The sequence below is a fragment of the Mauremys reevesii genome, linkage group 1, assembly GCF_016161935.1.
Source record: "Mauremys reevesii isolate NIE-2019 linkage group 1, ASM1616193v1, whole genome shotgun sequence".
NCBI lineage: Eukaryota > Metazoa > Chordata > Testudines > Geoemydidae > Mauremys > Mauremys reevesii.
This window is the reverse complement of record NC_052623.1, coordinates 194,909,845-194,931,430: the sequence shown is the minus strand read 5'-3', so window position 1 is coordinate 194,931,430 and position 21,586 is coordinate 194,909,845. Positions and strand designations below refer to the sequence as shown.

Sequence of the window (21,586 nt, the reverse complement as noted above, 5' to 3'; positions counted from 1 at the left end):
TTCATCTAGGTCCTTGTGCCTTCTGGAGTTCTTGGCAGTTTATAGCATTGCTGAGATCTCAACTCTAGAAATCAAAGTATTTAAATACCTTATATTTTTAGTTATTTTTAGATGATAAAAAATTAACTTATTTTTAAGGGGGCAGGTTCTGCTTCTTTTAAACACCTTCAATGCCTTGATTTTTCTCTTAGTACTAGTAGGCCTTCTGGATGGTACCACCCTCATCCAGCCTCTAAGAGGTCAGGTGTAGTATATATGCTGGTTTAAAGTCAGATTGGCCTGGTTACTTTGATTACTCCAGGTTGCAGTCTGGACCTGACTTCCCTATCAGACCAGACACACATGCTCTCTTCTGGCTTCCTCATATCATATGAATCGCAGCAGGTAGCATTTGGCATGAGATCAGAAATCAGCTGTCCAGTTGATGTGGACACAGCTGCTTACTCTAGCCAGCAAAAGGAGGTGCCAGAGACGTCAAGTAGGGTTACCCTTGTTTGGTTATCTGACCAGCAAAGACCGACGGGAAGACTGGCATGGACAGGACATACACAGAATGACTCATTACACATCTTGTAGAGGACTTTGGTGTACTTTTTCAGAGACAACTGAGAGGAGAGAGGGCTGGGTAAACAGGCAGGACTTCTTATTCTGCAAAATAACCGTGCTTAGATGTGACAATCATGCTAGATCCTTGACTGGTGGCAGAACCAAAATACAATACACCAACAAATTTAGGAACAGTGTGTTAACAGTGCTATCTGTAAACATAAATACGCTTGTAGTCAGCCTTGTCATACCCTCATTACAAACCATGGGAAAAAGCTGTAGTGTAGATGATCCTTTTGTCTTTATATGGCACCTGACATGATGAAGGCCCTTAATAAGAAACATTTAATAATAGCTTGTTGCAATACACTACTTAAAACCATAATTAAAATGAAAGAGAAAACACACAGGAAGCTTATGACTACCTAGTGGGAAATATGTTTGGACTATTATTGCAATGACAACAAAAGTCTAATATTAAATTGCCATTTAACATCTTGCTCCATTTCAAATAAAATTCCTGAGCCTAAACATTTGTATTACTTATTGTTTGTTTTCTATAATCGGTGCTGCTAAAATCTGAACACGAGTGTGTGCTTTAAAATGGTGACACAATGCATCTAATCTAGAGTAGTTTGAATGTAAGTGACATCAATATACAAATGCCATTTGGTAACTTGGCATCAGATGCCTTCTTCCAGCTTAGTAAAAGGTGTAAGGACTTTCATTGTTGACATTTCTATTCCTCATTTGCTGTTTTCTGCTGAGGAATCTCAGTGCAGTTACCCCAGTGTTATTTGGCTATGCTGACCCATAGGGCTTTCTTAACCTTTTTGTAACTTAACTGCCAATCACGAGGTTGGATATAATTATTGCTTGGTGATGAAGTAGACCCTTTTTCCAACTTTGAAGGCCAAAAGATAGCCTCAGGTGTTTAGTTAACTGCTTGAACTTTTCTAATTGGTACAAACTGTCTAGTTTGTCTAGCACTATCACCCAACAGCTTTGCTATTTTAAATTTATACACTTATACTGATGTTATTCACTGATATATGATATCAGTATATGAGCACTGAAGCTCAGTAAGATTCTGAGACATCCCTTGAGGCCATCGAACCAAAATTATATAGTAATAAATAAACTTTAAATGCATTGATACCAAGTTATGTGATGCATTGGCCAATTTAATGCTTAAAATTGGATTCTGCTGTGTTCCTTTTAAAATGTCACTGATGTGTTATCACTTTCACCTTACCAGTTCATATGAAAACATATTAAGGAGCTCTCTATTAACTCCACAGTTGCAAGATAGACTTGAAATAAAGAAAATGTCACAAAGATTAATCTTTGCTATAGAACTATAAGTGGTTTTACTTAAATGATGCCTTCACTTAAATATTGACAATTTTTTCAGTCCTATAGTATATACTATATTTAATGACAGTAAATATGTATTTATTGATTAAAATAGGTGGAATGAAGTATGATCACAGTAGTAATTTCCTGCTGCATGAGAAATACCAAGGTGAAGTAGAGATTTTTATAGAAAATAAATGTCAAGGCAAAGGCTAGGTATTTATTTTCAGTTCAGGAGACATTGATCCTGTGACAACATTCTATTTCAGTGACTTTATTTTTATTACTCTGAATGATTGATCAGTAGATGTAATATGAACATGGTACATCATGATTCCTTTTATTGGATCAACACATGTCAGTAAATTAGAGTATACAAATTTATTGGATCTTTGTATAATATACCTATTTTATTTGAATAGTAGAGAAATGTATTTTTACAGAAGCTTTATTCTACCTTTCTTCCTTTTCTAAACTCTAATTAACATAGAAAATAGACTTGTGTGATTCAGCAATCAGAGATTATTTTATCCACATCAGATTTGAAGTATGATATACTTGTATTCATAACACATTTTGTATTCTTAAGAGGAATTTTCTTATGGTTCATGCACTGAACTGGAACTCAGGAGATAAGATTTCAATTCCCTGCCATAGGCTTCATGCGTAACAAGGGGGAAGTCACATAATTTTTCTGTGCTTCCATTTTCTGTTTGTAAAAAGAGGATTTTTTACCCTTTTTATGTAGCCTTCTTAGGCTCTGATACTGCATGTGGATACCTGAACTTGTCCGGAATCCCATAGGCTTCAATGAGACTCTGCAAGGGCTCAGGAATCTGCCTATGTGGAGAGTTGCAGGATCACGCTGTCAGATGCCAAGCTCTGCAGGACATCGACTGTCTCTTACTATGTGTGTTGTACAATACCTAGCACAACGTGGTTGGATCTCAGTTGGGGTATTTCGGCACTGCTGTAGTAAAACTACCTTGAGGTTTGTTTAAAACTAATTTGTTTCACAAACAAATATGTCCTTCAATCTGGTTGGTTCAGATTCTAGTTCATGTAATTATGACTTTGTATTGTTAAGTTACAACTATGAAGTTTATATAGTGCTTGAACAATAAAGCAACTTGGTATTGGTATGTTTTATATATATTTTCATATAAACTTCATAGAACTGCACTTATATGGGTCTGATTATGGTTTAACCCAGTTTTACACCTTTATAACTTTTTCCTTCAGTGGAAATAACAAGACAATAAATAACCTGAAAAGGGGGAGTCAAGTAAAATAACAAAAATAAAGAAATAATCATAGGCCTGGTCTACACTAGGACTTTAAGTCGAATTTAGCAGCGTTAATTCGAACTAACCGGTCAACCGTCCACACCAGGAAGCCGTTTAATTCGAACTAGAGGGCTCTTTAGTTCAAATTTGGTACTCCACCCCGACAGGTGGAGTAGCGTTAAATTCGACATGGCTAGCTCGAATTAGGCTAGGTGTGGATGCTAATCGAACTTAGTAGCTCCGGGAGCTATCCCACACTGCACCACTCTGTTGACGCTCTGGACAGCAGTCCGAGCTTCGATGCTCTGACCAGCCACACAGGAAACGACCGGGGAAAATTTGAATTCCTTTTCCTTTCTTGACAGTTAGAATCTCATTTTGTGGTTGGACATCGGGGCAAGCTCAGCAGCACCGGCAGCAATGCAGAGCTCTCCAGCAGAGGAGTCCGGGCAATCCAAGAATAGAAAGAGGGACCCGGCATAAACTGACAGGGAACTCTTCGATCTGATCGGTGTGTGGGGCGAGGAGTCTGTGCTTTCGGAGCTGCGCTCCAAAGCACGGAATGCAAAGACCTACGAGAAGGTCTCCAAAGCCATGATCCAGACAGAGGATACAGCCGGGATGCAACGCAGTTCCGCGTGAAAATCAAGGACCCCAGACAAAACTACGAAAAAATCAAAGCGGCAAACGGATGCTACGGAGCCTGCCACCAGTGGCCCACCAGTGACCATGGACTCTGATGATGGGACAGTGTCGACGGACAGTTCCTCGACGATGTTCACGGACGGGGAAGATGAGGAAGGGTTTGTGGAGGACGAGGCAGGCGACAGCGCTTACAACACTGGTTTCCCGGAGAGCCAGGATCTCTTCATCACCGTCACGGAGATCCCCTACCAACCCTCCCCGGCCATGAACCCGGATCCTGAATCAGGGGAAGGAGCAGTCGGTAAGTGCTTTAACCATGTTAACTTTTATTATTAATGTAACAGCAATCTTAAGTGTGTGAAAAGGAGGTCTCTCTATATATGGGGATAGAACAGAAATCCTCCAGGGAGATCTCCACGAAGCTCTCCTGGGGTTACTCGAAAAGCATCAGCACGAGGTTCCTGGGGAGAGCTGCCTTATTGGGTGCTCCGTGGTAGCACACTTTTCCGCGCGAGGCTTTCATTAATTACTCATGGAGCACTGCCTCCCCGAGCACGGCTGCATCGGGCCCTGGTTCGTGCTAGCTTTCACGCAGCATGCGCTCTCTATCTCCTTCACTGACCGTCCTCAGGGTGATCTCGCTCGGAGACTCCTGCATCTATTTAGGGTAATTACTGTAATTTTACGCCTGGTCCAAAGTATGTTTAAAAAATCTCCAGACAGACGGCATAGCACAGACTCAGCACGCAGCTGCGTGACGAGCGTAACGGAAAGCCAAAGAATATCATGGACACTCATGGAGGGAGGGGGGAATGAGGATGCAAGGTATCCCACAGTTTCTGCTGTCTCCGCTAAGCATTTGCATTCTTGGCTGAGCTCCAAATGCTTCTAGGGTCTAACACAGTGTCCGCGGTGGCTCAGGGCATAGCTCGGCAATTTACGCACCCCCCCCACCCCCAGAAGTGAAAGGGGAAACTGTCCTCTGTTGACTCTGTTAGATGTCACCGTATCCGTAATGAATGCTGCAGATACATGCGATGCTGCAGCACTGAACAACGACATCCTCACTCCCCCCCCGCCATGGGTGGCTGACGGTGCAGTACGACTGATATCCATTGTCATCCTCAGCCCATTGACACATGGGGCAGTGCAAAAGGACTGGTAACCATGCGTACTAGCATCGGTCAGGTTGATCAAGGGCGCCTGGTCCTAATTTTTCCTGGTAGATGGTGAAGTATGGCTGGTAACCGTCCTCATCATAGCAACAGGGGGCTGAGCTTCATCAGCCCCCACCCTTCATGTGTAAAGAAAAGATTCAATTGCCCCTGGACTAGCAGCAGGATGATGGTCTCCTTCATCCACAGTAATTAATGTCCTGCCTGGACTATCATTGCAGCTGGAGGCTTCCTTCCACTCATTTCTCACAAACAAGTCCCTGTGTCTTATTCCTGCACTCTTTATGACTTCATCACGTAAGTGGTGGGACAATGGTATGGTAGCCCAGGAAGGCTGCAGGAAGGCCGGAATGAGCAGGTGGGGTTGTTTCAGGATCACCCACTGTGAATAGCATTCAGCTCAAAATTTATGTATTATCGGACACAGAGCAGCTGTGCTCTCTGGTTCTATGATACAGTGGTTCTCTAGTACACTTGCCCATATTCTAGGCAGGACTGATTCTATTTTTAGATACCAAAAAGGAGGGATTGACTCAGGGAGTCATTCCCAATTTTGGCTTTTGCGCCCCTGGCTGATCGGCCAGGGGCACTTATGACAGCACCATATGGTGCAGTGCAAAAGGACAGGTAACCATGAGCATCTTATTACCATCTTCTTACCAATTCATGGTATGGTAGACTGTGCAGTATGCCTGGTAACCATCCCTGCTGTCATGCAAAAGCATGCTGCTGTGTAGCGCTGCTGGCCCGCCTCTGTCAGCGGCATCTAGTACACATACGGTGACATACACAAAAGGCAAAACAGGGTCCATGGTTGCCACGCTATGGCGTGTGCAAGGGCAATTCCGGGAAAAGGGGCTCGATAAGATTGTCTGCCATTGCTTTCCCGGAGGAAGGATTGAATTGCGACATTTACCCAGAATTCATCGCAAAAATGATTTGTGCCCCACCAGGCACAGGGGTCTCAACACAGAATTCACAGAGACAGCCTAGACTCAGTTATTTGTTCGCAAAAATGTATCTTTGCAAGGAATTCACTCGCTGTTTCCCATCTCACAGCTTCCACTGTCTCCAGACCTGCCACAGCATCCACCTCGCAGAGGCTGGCAAAGATTAGGCGGAGAAAGAAAAAGACAAGGGACAAGATAGTCGATGAACGTATGGGCTGCTACCTAGCCAAGGCGGACCAGCAGAGCCAGTGGAGGGAGAGCGTCTCTCAGTACCAGCGATCACACAGCGAACGGGAGGAGAGGTGGCGTGAGGAACACAAGCAGGCGACTCAAACGCTGCTTGGACTAGTGAGGGAGCAAACGGACACGCTCCGGCGCCTTGTGGATGTTCTGCAGGACCGCAGGAGGACAGAGCCCCCCTGCAGTGTATCTTCAACCGCCCTCCCCCACCACAAAGTCACATACCCCCCTCACCCAAAATAACCAGGAGGAGGGGCGCCCAGGGCCGTCAATACTGTCAGTGCACCCCAGCAGAGTGCTCAAGTACCCAAAAGCTCTCATACCCTACATTTTCAGAAGTCCTTCCCTTCCTGACTCACACAAGTCCCAATCCCAGTCCCATCACCTAACTGTCTACTTAAGTAATAAAAATACTTTGCTGTTAATTAATGTTTCTGATTTTTTTCACAGAAGACTGTGTTTGAATGGGGGGCGGGGGAGAGGGGGTTGTTAATTGCATAGGACAGGCACCTTTCCCACGGTACAGACACGGGGGAAGGATCAGCAGCGGGTCACACACACAGTGCAGTCAGTAGGCACCAGGGTCGGTATGGGAGGTGGTTTCCAGGTTCTGAGTGGGCGGTGGGGATGTGACTTTGTAGCGGGGGAGGGCGGTTACAGATCTTATACAGCGGTCCTTGTCCTGGACCGCAGAGTCACGCAGCAGAGGAATCTGTATCCGTCCTCCTCCGCCACAAGGTCACATATCCCCCCGCACACAGAATTCAAAAAAGAGGGATGGCAGGCTCCGTTGAAAGAAGCATTCCGGCACTGCGGACCGCTGTAGGAGCAGGAGCCTGTCATTTCTTGAGTTTAGAGGCAGTCTTTACATCAGCGCACACCCTACCCAACACAGTCTGCGTCCCAGTGTCAAGCCTTTAACGAAAAGTCATGAATAAAGAAACCTCTCTTAAGTAACAGTGTGACATGTATTTTATTTTTACACGTGTGTTGGAAGTGGGGGGGGAACGGGGTATGTAACCGAAGAGGAGAGTCAACAGTAACTGGGTAAAGAAACAGGGGCACGTTCAGCTTCTCTGTAAAAAAAACAAAACAAAAAAAACAAAAAACAAAAAACAAAAACTGACCAGCCACAGGTCACGCTGCTCGCTGATCGCTGGGATTAGAAGAGTTCCTTGTCGCTGTCCCAGGCGCCTGTATAGGGCTTCATGAGCAAGTGCATTAGCGGGCAGGCTGGGTCACCTAGGATGACTATAGGCATCTGCACATCCCCAACAGTTATTTCATGGTCCGGGAAGAAACTACCTTCCTGCAGGCGTATGCGCAGCCCACAGTTCCTGAGAACACACGCATGACGAACCTTGCCCGGCCACCCGACATTCATGTTGGTAAAACGTCCCCTATGGTCCCCCAGTGCTTGCAGCACCATTGAAAAGTAGCCCAATTGCTCAGCAGCTGACTGTGGAAGAGGTGGACGATAAAGTGCGAGGAGGAGAAAACGGCGATGATCGCAGCGGGCTCCATGCTTGCAGTGATGTGGCGTCCGCGCTATCACTGACCAGAACAGTGCACGAAGAGATTGCCCGCAGGCGCTTTGAGGGAGGGAGGGAGGGATGGCGTGATTGACGGTTCAATGACGACAGTTACCCAAAACCACCCTCGACACATTTCTCCCCCCAGCAGGCATTGGGGGCTCTACCCAGCATTCCAATGGGCAGCGGGGACTGCGGGAACTGTGGGATAGCTTCCCACAGTGCACCGCTTCCAAAGTCGACGCCAGCCCCGTTAATGTGGACTCAGAAATTCGAATTACTGTATTTAGTGTGGATACACAAATTCGACTTCATAAGGTCGAATCCACAAATTCGACTTAAGTAGATTCGAAATAGTCTTGTAGTGTAGACAAGGCCATAGTCACACAGGGAATCGGAGTGGATAATATGAAAGGATATGAAAATAGTTTTTTGTTGGTGATAGAATGGAGGACTAATTGCAGGAATGGCTGGCTGAGAGACCAGGTATGGATTTAAATTGCTCACCATTTTGTCAGTGACCCAAACTGGCTCAAGTCTATAATCATGGAAAGCTTTTTATGAGTGATTTATTGGAAAGAGTTGGCTATCTTAGTGCATTCCTGGTGGGAAAACGTGAACACTACTAAAGCCACACATTACATCTGGCACTGTAGACAGATGGATCAAGATTTGGGTAGAGATGGAGAATGAACTATACTTCTAGCCCTAGATCTGCTCCCTCTCTCCACAACAGGGCTCATTGGTGCAGAAACATAGCTTGCATTGCATTATCATTCTGTCCATATTAAGCCCACAGACCTTTGGCTGTCCACTGAGTAGAGCTTAGCTAGCTCTGTCTGGTCCAGTGGATCATGCACAAAAAAAGGGAGAGTCACTTGTTTCTACCTCAGCTTGCAGACAGAGCTTTTAAAGACTCTTCCCTCTCCTTCCAAAACTCTGTCCCTGGAGGGAAGACTTACCTACCACCATCACTTCCTGAAGACATTGGAAAGGATAGATTTTCAAATGCAAACAGGGTGCCAACTTCCCTAAGACAACAGTAGGTAAAATGGGTCCCAACACTTATTGGAGGTAGGTCATGAAATTTGGGAGGAGGGAGCTCCTGGGCCCCAGGGGAAGAGGATGTGATCGAGAAGGAAGATATTCAGAAATTTGATGGTGGTCTGGCATTTGACTAGCACCCAGATATAAGGAACCCTGAATAAGTTGAATTTTCATATATATCACGCTGTTTGCACAGCATTCCATCCTTACCCTTAAGTGAAAATGGCAATGATCGGACCAAAGGTTTAAAAACAGATGTGCATCCCATGGAGCCCTGATGGAGGAGCACTGGCTGTGGAATCACTACTACTTCCCATAATACTAAGTCTTGAATAGTAGTTACCTATGCAAGTAGTGATATGAGCCACTTGTCTCATGCATAAATTATTTGTCTTCACTTTCAAGGTCTTTCACGTTCAGTCCCCACCCGACTTACCATTTCTAATTCACTATCGAGAGGTTGACTCCCAACTCCAGTGACCCATGATATCAGCCTCCGTTTCACAGTAGTTAAACTTTCAGACAAGCACCTTCATGCTTGCTTCCAATCTGTCTTCTGCATGGGAGGTGCTTGCTATAAACACCAACAAAATTACCTCACTATCCTCCTTTAGACTCTCCTTTTTCCATGATGACTACAAAGAGCTCCCTTCCTGCAAAAAAAAAAACCTTGATGTTGGCAAGGTTGCTGGTGTGCTGAGGGCATTGCCTAGCATGCTGACCAATACTGTCTTGTACTCATTCAAATGTTTCTATACATATGTTATCTGTTATACTCAGATTGTAAACTGCTTGAGGCAAGGACCATTTTTTGTTCAGTATGTGTTTGTACAATGCTTTGCACAATGGGTTTGTGGTCTATGACTAAGGCTCCTAGTCGTTCTACTACTACTAATGACCTAGCTTTAATGGTTTATTTTGTGAGAGCTGATGAGACCACAGTCCAAGGGGCTGTGGCAGCAGGCAAACTTACAAGAGCACTAATTGTTTTTAAAACCTTGTGAGTAACTTTAGTACTCATGAATGTGAGAAATTAATAGCAGCGACTTGCTCTGCTTAGGCCTGTCATGGATAGGCAGAATGTGCTTTTTACAGATGTAGATCTACCAATGTGCTTTTGGCCTAGACCTGCAGAAAACCCTGTTACCTTTTGACAAGAACAGGTTGTTGTTTTTTATTTATTTATTTATTTTTAAGACATGAGTGTGAACTTTCTATTTTGTCCCTTTTTGTAGAATCTAATTTCCTATTGAGGACTTACTTTAAAATAATTCCACGTGAACAGCAAATAAGCATCACTTTTTTTAGAGCTCTTGTTTTGATTCATAGATTTGAAGGTGAAAAGGGACCTGACCTACTGACACAGGCAAAGCATTTTATCTAGTAGTGTCTGCCTCAAGCCACCTAATGTGTGTTGGTATTAGAGCATATTTTTTAGAAATACATCCAGTCTAGATTTAAAGACATCTACTGATGGAAAAATTTTATCTTTGCTCAGTCCTAATCTACATTTTTTTTTAAATGAAGGAAATTACTCTTGTTCCATAACAAATTTCTCAGGAGGGAGTTCCTTTTCTTTCTTTCCACTTCCTACCCCTATCTTTTGTGGTATCTCCTCACAGCTTCCCTACTTTTGTTAGTCTTTCCATGGTCTGGTATACAAATACGATAGAAGCAGTGGAAAAACATATTCAGCTCTGTCAGTGGTAGAGACCTATGTAAATATTGCAAAAAAAAAAAAATATATAGGAGAGGGCAAGTCAAGCCAGTGATGAAGTATATAGAAAAAATATGGGATAGCTGCACCTCTGTCACCTGCCTGGTCTCTCTGGGTGCACCCCCTCAGCTGTCAGGCCTGGGGCCTTTACCGCTCCAGGAACGGGATTCCACAATTCTCTCACTCTTACACCAGGCCTTGCGGCATAGCACCCTGTGTATCAACCGTGATTACCCAGGTCCGACTGAGTTGTAGTACCTGCAGTTCTTCTCTTGGGTGGGGTGTATGTGTGTGTCTATGAACAGTGGTATTTAGTGACCAGACAGGCTTCTTAAACCAAAATATTGTTTATTTTTACAATAAGAACATAAGATAAGAATGGGCATACTGGGTCAGACCAAAGGTCGATCTAGCCCAGTATCCTGTCTGCCAACAGTGGCCAATGCCATGTGCTCCAGAGGGAATGAAAAGAATAGGTAATCATCAAGTGATCCATCCCTGGTTGCCCATTCCCAGCTTCTGGCAAACAGAGGTTAGGGACACCCTCCCTGTCCATCCTGGTTAATAGTCATTGCTGGACCTATTTCATGAACTTATCTATTCTTTTTTGAACTCTGTTATAGTCTTGGCCTTCACAACATCCTCTGGCAAGGAGTTCTACAGGTTGACTGTGCATTGTGTGAAACCATACTTCCTTTTGTTTGTCTTAAACCTGCTGCCTATTAATTTCATTTGGTGTCCCCTAGTTCATGTGTTATGAGAAGAAGTAAATAACACTTCCTTATTTACTTTCTCCACACCAGTCATGGTTTTATAGACCTCTATCATATCCCCCCTTTTGTCATCCCTTTTCCAAGCTGAAAAGTCTTATTTTTGTCTCCTCCTATTGCAGCCATTCCATATTTTTGTTGCCCTTTTTGTTGAACCTTTTCCAATTCAAATATCTTTTGAGATGGGGCAACCACATCTGCATGCAGTATGTGGGCATACCATGGATTTATATAGAGGCAATATATTTTCTGTTTTATTACCTATCCCTTTCTTAATGATTCCCAACATTCTGTTTGCTTTTTTGACTGCTGCTGCACATTGAGTGGATGTTTTCAAAAAACTATCCACAATGACTCCAAGATCTCTTTCTTGAGTGGTAACAGCTAATTTAGACCCCTGTCATATATATATATATAGCAATATATATCCAAAGCAATGCACATTGGAAAACAATTGGAAAACAATTCTCTCTCTCTCTCTCTCTCTCTAGATATATATATATATATATATATATCTAGAGAGAGAGAGAGAGAGAGAGAGAGAATTGTTTTCCAATGTGCATTGCTTTGCATTTATCAACATTGAATTTCATCTGCCATTTTGTTGCCCCCTCACCCAGTTTTGAGAGATCCTTTCGTTGCTCTTCACAGTCGGTCTGGGACTTACAAAGCTTCCCAAGACAGCTATTTGCAAATTTTGCCACCTCACTGTTTACCCCTTTTCCCAGATCATTTATGAATATGTTGAATAGGACAGACCCATGGGAAACACCACTATTTATCTCTCCCCATTCTGAAAACTGACCATTTATTCCTACCCTTTGCTTCCTATCTTTTAACCAGTTACCAAGCCATGAAAGGATCTTCCCTCTATCCCTAGTAAAATTAAAAAAAACCCTCAGAGACAAAGTTTCTTGATACTTTAAATGACGGCTTCTTGGAGCAGCTAGTCCTGGAACCAACAAGAGGAGAGGCAATTCTTGATTTAGTCCGCAGGACAGCTTGGTAATAATGACCATAATATAATTAAATTTAACATCCCTGTGGCAGGGAAAACACCACACAAGCCCAACACTGTAGCATTTAATTTCAGAAAGGGGGCCTACACAAAAATGAGGAAGTTGATGAAACAGAAATTAAAAGGTACAGTGCAAAAATCCTTTATTTAGACTTCTAGCATTTGTATATAAGCACATTTAAAAAACTTTTTAGCTGTCTGCCATTTATATGATGTAATTGAATGGGACTTTTTTTCATTTGACTTTCTCATCAGTTCCTTCCTGTATTTTATCATCATCCATCCTCGCCTCCTTACTAGGACATGGAGGATCTATTAATGAAGATTCTCTCCTAAGAGATTTCTCTGTCCGAACCACGTGCTCCTCCGTACCTGTCGGCTTTCCCCCAGCCCTTAGTTTAAAAATTGCCCTATAACATTTTTAATTTTAAGTGCCAGCAATCTGGTTCTATTTTGGTTTAGGTGGAGCCCATCCTTCCTGTATAGGCTCCCTCTTTCCCCAGTTCCTAATAAATTTACCCCCCATCCTCCCTACACCATTGTCTCATCCACGCATTGATACCCTGCAGTTCTGCCTGCCTAACTGACCCTGTGCGTGGAACTGGAAGCATTTCAGGGAATGCTACCATGGAGGTTCTGGACTTCAATCTCTTACCTAGCAGCCTAAATTTGGCCTCCAGGACCTCTCTCCTAGCCTTCCCTATGTCATTGGTACCTACATGTACCACAACAACCGGCTTCTCCCCAGCACTACACGCAAGTCTATCTAGATCTCTCAAGAGATCCTCAACCTTTGCACCAGGCAGGCAAGTCATATATAAAGCACTTACAAGATTTTAAGTCAGTCTACATCAGGGGTCGGCAACGTTTGGCCCGCGAATGCCAGGGTAACCCCCTGGTGGGAAGTAGGCAAGCCGAGGGATGTGCTGGCTGCGGCTTCCCACAGTCCGCGTTGGCCTGGAGTGGTGAACCGCGGCCAGTGGGAGCCGCAATGGGCTGAACCTGTGGACGTGGTAGGTAAACAAACCAGCCCGGCCCTCCAGGGTGCTTATCCGGGTGGGCTGTGTGCCAAAGGTTGCCGATTCCTGGTCTACACTATGTCTATCTTCCCTTAAGTCTTAGGGGAAGTCTACACTTAAAACACTGCATCACCACAGCTGTGCCTCTGTGTCCCTTTAATGAAGATGTTCTAAATTGATGGGAGAGAGCTCTCCCATTGGCGTAGTTAATCCATCTTCCTGAGAGGCAGTAGCTATGTTGGTAGTGTCTGTTACAGCTGTCCCCCTGCTGGATTCCTTTTCCCCCCCCATCCTTTCTGCTTGTGCTAAGTGGCCGCCCCCCCAGCCATTGAACTGACCAAAGTCACAGCCTGGCCCTGCTCATGGGGATGGCTTGTGCAGACTGACTGGAGCCATTGCTGTGCTCAGGGAGGGAGGCTTCTTGCTCCTTTGTCTAGCTTCTTTGTTCAGACCCGGCTCGGTGTAGGGTGCTCTGCCCAGGAATGCAAGACCTAAAGTGGCCAAATAGTTAAGCATATGAGTCATACCTGTGGCTCAGAACATGCCCAGGCATGCCTATGCTCACCTGCAGTTTTTCCCTGCCTCCTCTCCTCCCCTGTATCAAGAGGAGCCAATCAGAGTTACTGGCGGTAAACTGCCTGAGTTTGCCTTTAAAACCAGACATTTTCTGATCAGACCTCGGAGAAGGTCCTTGCTTTGCCACCTGGTCTGATCAGCTAGGGGTCTTTGGGGGGCCCTCTCCCCACTCTCATTTGTTTTTGAGCGTACCCCCGTTTTTAAACTCCCCTCCCACAAACAACGAATTTGTGCCTGGAGATCTCCTGATTATTGTAAGCAAATCGAGTCCTCTCTGCGTCCTCTGATGCTAAAACTGCTGTTCCTGTCTCTGTGCTTGCTGCTGTCCTGGGGATTGGTAAGAACTCCCTCTTGCAAACTCCCCCTGTCCTAGCTGCTGGCCTTGTTTCCCCAGCAGACAGATTCAAGCTAACTCCTTGGTCTGTGTCTGTAATCTGTTTCTTGCTCCGCAGCGCCTTTGCTGCTAAAAATAAGCCTGTGCCGCTGCTAAGCTGTGCCTCCCTGGACTCTATCCTGGGCAGCCTACTTGCAGTCATCCCACTGCTGCAGCCACCACCTTAACCACCCCCCTTGGAGCTGTATCCTGGGCACACACCACTCTGCCCTCTGGAACTACCCCTAGTATAAGGTGCACCCATTAGGTTAGGTTTAGCCTTTAGTCTAGATAAATTGTAATTTCATTTTGCATAGCTGTGGTTAAGTTAGGTTTAGAAATTGTTTGCATTGTACTCTGTAAGTTAGTTTTAGAGAATTGTTTGTATTGTGCTCTGTAAGTTAAGTTTAAAAAATTGTTGCATTGTGTTCTGTTGCTTGCTAATTTGTGTAGTCTTGGTTAAGTTAGATCATAGATAAGATTTTGCTGTGTTCTGTATAATTGTGGTTGTCTACCCCACCCCCCCGAGCTCCCCAGTCACTTGTTGCAGTCTTTGCTGCTTAAACTTACAGCCTGTCTGTTCTCTGTGTCTCCCTGAGTTTAAATCTCCCTCAGCAGCGCCTCTGCCTTTGGTCTCTGCTCCACCACGTGCTCCTCTTTCCCCATCCCAATCTAGCATAAAACCCCATTGGTTACCCCTTTTTCTCTCTGACACACCTCACATTTTACATTTACACCACTGTAACACATTTTTACCTAGAGTTGTTGGTTATTTAACACATTTTACCCATAACTGTTAGTTGGTTATATGCTGCTGTGACACACCCTTTACATAGAAATTGTTAGCTACCTGTTACATTTATACTTCAGTGTTAATTGGTTACCAACTGTATTGTACCCCACTATTGAAACCCCCTATACTAGTTACTAAAAGAAACCCCTCCCCAATTGTCTACCTTAACAAACCCCATACCCCCCTCACTATTGAATTTTCCCTGTTTTTGCATTTTCTTAATAAAGTTTATTTTGCACCCCACCAGTGCAGTAGTTGTCCCCCAAGATCCCCTACCTGCTGGCAGGGTCAGGTAGGAGCTCTCCTGCTGACCTAGCACTGTCTACATGGGGCATAACTTAGGTCGGCATAACTACTTTGCTCAGGGGCGTGGATTTTTCACAGCCCTGAGTCATGTCATTATACCGATATAAGTCTGTTGTGTAGACCAGACCTTACTGTTCCTTGATGGTACCTAGGCAAGCCTAACTTATTCAGAATTCCCCACCTCCCATATGGCTGTTTTGTTCCCTCCAACCTACTCCCCTCCTACCCCTTGAGTGTTTTAAAAAGAATTCATTTGATCTATAGTGTGTATGGACCTTTTCCTGTCTTGATCTTGATTCTTAACCCACTTCTCAGCAATACTTGAGTTTTTAACTTGAGCCATATTTTCCTTTTCTGCTTGTTTTGCCCAATGGTCCCTTATTAAACTAAACCAATATATTCATAAAGTAAACATCCCAATACAGTCAAAGTATTGCAGAGCCATTCCACTTCCACCACAATATAATCATTTCATTAAAGGTCAATGAAAGTAAAAACCATAAACTGAAATCACGAGTTGATATTAGTTAGCTCTCATAGAGGCTGATGGGTCTGTAAATATTATTTTAGACCATTATTTACATGCTATATTGACGTTTTCATGCAGTACCAAAATTGTGAAAAAAAAATCACTTTTGTTGGCAGAATGTGGAAAATCACTTGGAGACACTTTTATTTACAAACAAGTATATTAAAGTAAGTGTCAAATCAATCACTTTTCCATGGCACAGGATTAAAAATGGAAAAAAGCATCCCTGTTCCTGCTTTAATCATTGATGTAAATAAATTGTTATGCCTTTGAATAAAGAAATCTGCAGAGGGACAAGCCAAGGAAAGCAGCAAGACAAGGTTTGGAAATGACGACTGTACCCGGAACTGTAGAAGTTGAAGGATTGTGATAGAGAGAAGTGATGGTTCAGATGCTTTCTAGCTAGAAATAGACCCTAGAACAATGGAATTTAAATTGTGGTTACAAATAATAATGATAAACTTAGTATTAAATCTTAGGAGTGGTTTAATGTGGCCAGACATCAGTGACAGTGATAGGCTCCTTCTCTAAACTGAGCTCCAAGTAAGGAAAGAAGCGTGGTGAAAGGTCAACAGTGGCACGGATCTTGGAGCACTTCATTAGCTCTCACTCGTTGCACTGAAGACAGGATCCTGATGATATCAATAGCTGGTCTATACGTAATACTTTTTTTGTATTGGCAGATAAAACCCAATTGAACACTTCTTTGAGTTGTGTGGAAGAAGGCAGAACTCTTTCTGTGTATGTACATGCTGCACTATACAATACATTAGGACTCCTTGGCAGTCATTAATCTGTGTCCAGATACTGTCTTGTCTTCATGATATATCACAGCACATACATAATTAAATATGGAAAGGAGATAAAGCCAGAAGATATCACTTCTGTGCAACCAAAAATTCTTGATTTCCCCCCCCCCACACTTAAACTTTTACATCTCCAGATAAATATCTAATACTTAAAAGAAAAATTTTATGTGCAATTTGTTACACCTCTTCCTAACTGATTGCAGTACTCACAGCTGCTACATAGGCATAAGTTCACAGCTTCTGGAGCAATACTACCCTTGGCTCAAATGGTGTCTCACAGGTCACAAGATTCTGTGTTAAAACAAGTGCATTGTTTGTTAATACAAGTGGAGGGAAATCATGACTCCTGGTGTCACAATGAATTATAAAGCCTGTATTAAGTATCTTAGTCCTGGAGAATTTCAAGAGATTCCATTCATGTTACTTTAGAACTAATTACATTGTCTTTGTGGCAGATATTTGTGGCAGTTGATGGATTTAATCAGGCAAGATCTGAAATTTGCAAGAGATACTCCAAATATACTGACTTTAAAATTATTTTCTGTTGGCTTGTTTCATTGTTTTTAAATGAGCATTCTGGTTTCATTAATTACACATAATATCTGTTTGAAGCTAGGTGTAAATGAACTAGAACTAAGAAACGTGTTCAAACTTGTACCAAAAAAAAGTATGGGTCATCTTGATTGGGGAGATTTGAATACAAATGTTTGAATTTATTTCTTTGTAACAGGAAACTCATTTTCTGTACTCCCAATCTTTCAGTGTTTAGCAATATAAAAGTTCTTGATCTTGTTTTCTGTGCCGTGCATTTTTAAGATGCTCTCTGTTGCTGACAGCTGCTATTATGTGTTCCAGTCAGATGCATCCCATTACAGAGAGAGCACTCTGTGCTCTCTCAGGGAGACTTTTTTTGTTCTTGATTGGTTTTCCTCTTAATCCAAAACAAATAAATTTAGATTATATAAACATAGTAGAGGTGCAGGTTGCTGCACACAACCCTACTGGGTTCAACTAATAGTTTGATGAGCTAGGGCCTCAGCTATGGAGCAAATTCTTCTAAACCATCTGTGATTAACGGAAACATTAAGCCAAAATGTCAAACTTATTAACAAAAGTGATAAAATATATTGAACTCAGTGAAGAGATATGGGTTTCTTAAAAGAATATGAGATTTAACAAGTTTTAGCTGTCAACCTAAAGTTCCTTGTGGGATGATAAAAACAAAGACTTTGTGCCCCGGCTCCCCCCGATCATCATGGCTGGCTGTAGGAAGGAGCTCCACATTTTCCTACTTACCATGTGACAAATCTGGAGCTATCAGTGACAGGCGTATGACTGAGTTTCACAGTGTTGAGAAGGTGACTACAATCCCATTTTGTAGAGCCTGTGTCAGTGGAGTCCTTCCTCATGCACCAGTCCGGATTGGCACTCACTGACAGACAAGTTACTTTCTTCAACTGCCATGAAATCTTGACTCCACTCAATCGAGCATGCTCATTATATAGAGCATGCTCGCTCTAGTGTGAGCTGTCCAAGAATATGACAAGTCCCTTTCACTATAGTTTAGTGGAGGAAAGGGGTGGGAGTGGTGGAGGGTAAAATAGCTTGCAACCAGGGCCGGCGCTTCCATTTAGGCGACCTAGGCAGTCGCCTAGGGCGCCAGGATTTGGGGAGGGCAGCATTTTGCCGGGAGGGCGGCAGACAGCTCCGGTGGACCTCCCGCAGGCATGCCTGCGGAGGATCCGCTGGTCCCGCGGCTCCGGTGGAGCATCCGCAGGCATGCCTGCGGCAGGTCCACCAGACCTTCGGGATCAGTGGACCCTCCGCAGGGACGCCTGCAGGAGGTCCACTGGAGCCACGGGACTGGCGGTGAAATGGGTAGAGCCGGCCCTGCGCCTAGGGCGCCAAAAACCCTGGCGCCGCTCCTGCTTGCAACAGCTCTGAGAATACAGAACAACATCTCAATCCTCTTCCAGATCCAGCACAGCTTAAACTTTGACACACATCTGAGGACCAAGAGGTTTAAACCATCACCTGCCTACTTAATTATCATTATTAGTAATGGGAGTAACATGGTATGTAAATGGGTTACCACATTGGTCATATGAGATTTGTGCAAACCATTCCTATGACTCGTTTGGTTGGCCTGATTTCATGCCCCCAAGTCCTGTCAAACTCTGTGGAAACTACCAAAGCTATACAAAACCATGTTTACAAACAGTTATGATGCAATCGCATGAATTGGATGTCTTTCCTTGAAACTTGGCACAGCCTCTTGATGAAGCCAAGTTTTGGGTGTGCATTGAAATCCCTAAACTGTAAAATTTCACCTTTTTTATTTTTTTTTCTGGTTTGTAACTAAAGTTTGTTTGCAGCTTTATTATGTATGAATGTTAATGGTGGCCGAGATTCTTTTACTCAGTTTGGTCTTTTTAGGTATACATGGACTAGAGCATGTTTTGAAACATCTTTCAAAAAAGCTAGTTTATACCTTGGTTATACCTTGGTTATATTTTCTGTAATGATTCCAGAATGCTGAAGGATTTGGGAGCTCTCTGGCTGATAAGCCTTCTCTTTAATTCTATTTTGGCTTTGGACAGTGCTGTTTTCTTCTAAAAGCAAATGCCCACACATTGTCTGGATTATTTGACAGTGCATCTGCTCTTTTCAGTTCCTGCAAATATTGATATAAATCTTAATGATTCCCTGTTCACTGTAAGATTTTACTTGTTTGCTAATCCTGATTACACGTCTCTCTCTTTTTATGTCTTCCAGTTCAGGGTATGAAAACATAAATAGGGAAGACAAACACTGAACATTTTCGGATAGATTCTTCCATCTGTTTCATTTTGGCTAATGCCTGAGAAAAATCATCAGCTAACATTTATGGGTTCCAATACCTTTAGAGAAATACTTAAAAGGCCTAATCAAACCCTCTTTCTGTTACTTCTGTAATGGGTTAGTCATCAGATGGGACAGAACTGTCCTGGCTGTGAAGCAGCTATCTTTTACTAAGCACTCATTGTTCATAGTATTCAAGCTTTGCTATAATGCAGCTGTCATCAGATTATTCTGATTGAAGGGTGTGAGTTTTTAGTTTTGGAAATTATAAAGTTCAGAGTCTGCTTGGACTATCTTCCTTCTTTTGCTATTGCAGTATATTTCTCCCTCCCATTTTTTTTTACCATGTACAGTGCCAAAGTGCTTTGAACTGGAAACTATAGTGGTGATGAAAAGCAGCTATACTACAACTATAAGCTTCTCCACAGAGAAGCCCCTTAGTGTGCATTCTTACCCACACAAGCACTTTTAACTAATTAAGCTTTATGAATGCTGTCTTTAAAACCTGAGATCTTATCTTTGTCATGCTGTGGGAGGGGGTGAGAAAGGTCCAGACCACATCACTTTAAAAAACGCTCTTGAACTATGTACTTTGTGTTTAACAAGAGGAGGGCTTCAGTAGTGGATATCAGATGCTATTGAATTTCTGTTCCTGAAGCTTTATGAAATTATGTTCAAAAGAACTTGAATTAAATTGAAACAGATGTCAGTCTTTAATTACGGTGTAACAAGTCATGCTACTGTAGGCTGCAGTGCACTGTTTGATAAGAAGCCTTTATATGGTAACAGGTCATGCAATTTCTAAATAATCAAAATACAACGTTCTGCTTTATACATGCCACTTTAGGTTTCCAATTGGGTTTAATTCATGCAGGCTATAATGTGTAATTAGTGTCATGTTGATGCCTTTGATGGCCTATGAAGTCTATAGAATATAAAGTTTATGCTCTGTTCTGAATCCGAAACTGGAGTAGTAGCCAAAATACATTTCCGGAAGGGACAAATATCCAATTCAATGAGACAATGTTATCCAGGGGTTGAGGCATCGGAGTGGAAGCAAGATTACCTGCGTTCTATTCCAGGTTCTGCCAAGGAATAGATGTTTGTTCCTCAGCAAGCCACTTGTGCTTATTTTATACACAGGGAAACGGGGTGTGACAGGAGTGGAGTGCAATGTAATGCTATGAATAATGAGATGTAACCATTTTAGGAATTGTGTATATGACCTGGCCAATGAGTGGAGGTTACTCTATACTGGAATTATAGGATTTGCCTGAGTGAATGCCTTGATCTAGCAAGAGAGGGCTCTGCAAAGAACAAAGGGAAGCAACGCAATGACTTCCCACATAAGAACATCTAGGTAGACACTTGAAAGAGAGTGGGGGCTTCAAAGACTTGTATCTAGTCTCCAACACACTTTAAGCCTTGTTTTGCCTGTGTTGGGAGCTGACAGATCAAAAGCACTATAGTTAGCGTCCTGATTTCTGGGAAGATGGCAGTGGGGGAATGGGCTGAGTTGCCAGGGTGTTATCAGTAAGGTCTAGCAGAGACAAGCCAACAGAGGCTCCACAGAGGGAGTCTAAAGAAATTGGGCCTTTCAAGATCCCAGGAATGGTATGTGTTGGGGAAAAGCTAAATGCACATACGGTGCATGGTGTGTTTCAGGTATTTTGTCTCTAAAATGCTTTAATGTTAAATATGTTGCTTTAAGGAGGTTTTCATCACTGATTATCATTATCATTGCCCCAGTGGGAATAGCACTGTAGGATCTGAGCTGAAGTCAGACCTGCTGAGATAACTGTGATTATTTCCCTGGGACTGCAGCCAGTGCCTAGTCTGAGTGGGAGAATTGCATGATACTGCTCTAGCCCTGAGCCTTGTGGATGGGATGTACACAATGAGACCACAAGAGTCTGTGTGAATCTGATTTATGGCGGCTAGCATTTACTCAAGTGTTTTATCCAGGTATCTGTTTTACTAAACTTGGGAAATAATTTACCTTTTAACTTCCATTGTTTCTCTTCAAAAACGTTTGCGCAGATATTAAATTCTGTTTCT

The 21,586-nt window shown here is 43.1% G+C and overlaps 1 protein-coding gene across 1 annotated transcript in view; it reads left to right on the top strand.

The window, feature by feature from the left end:
- Nucleotides 1-21,586, top strand: part of EPHA3 (EPH receptor A3) — a 773,721-nt gene that overhangs the window by 84,384 nt on the left and 667,751 nt on the right. The window lies entirely within an intron of this gene.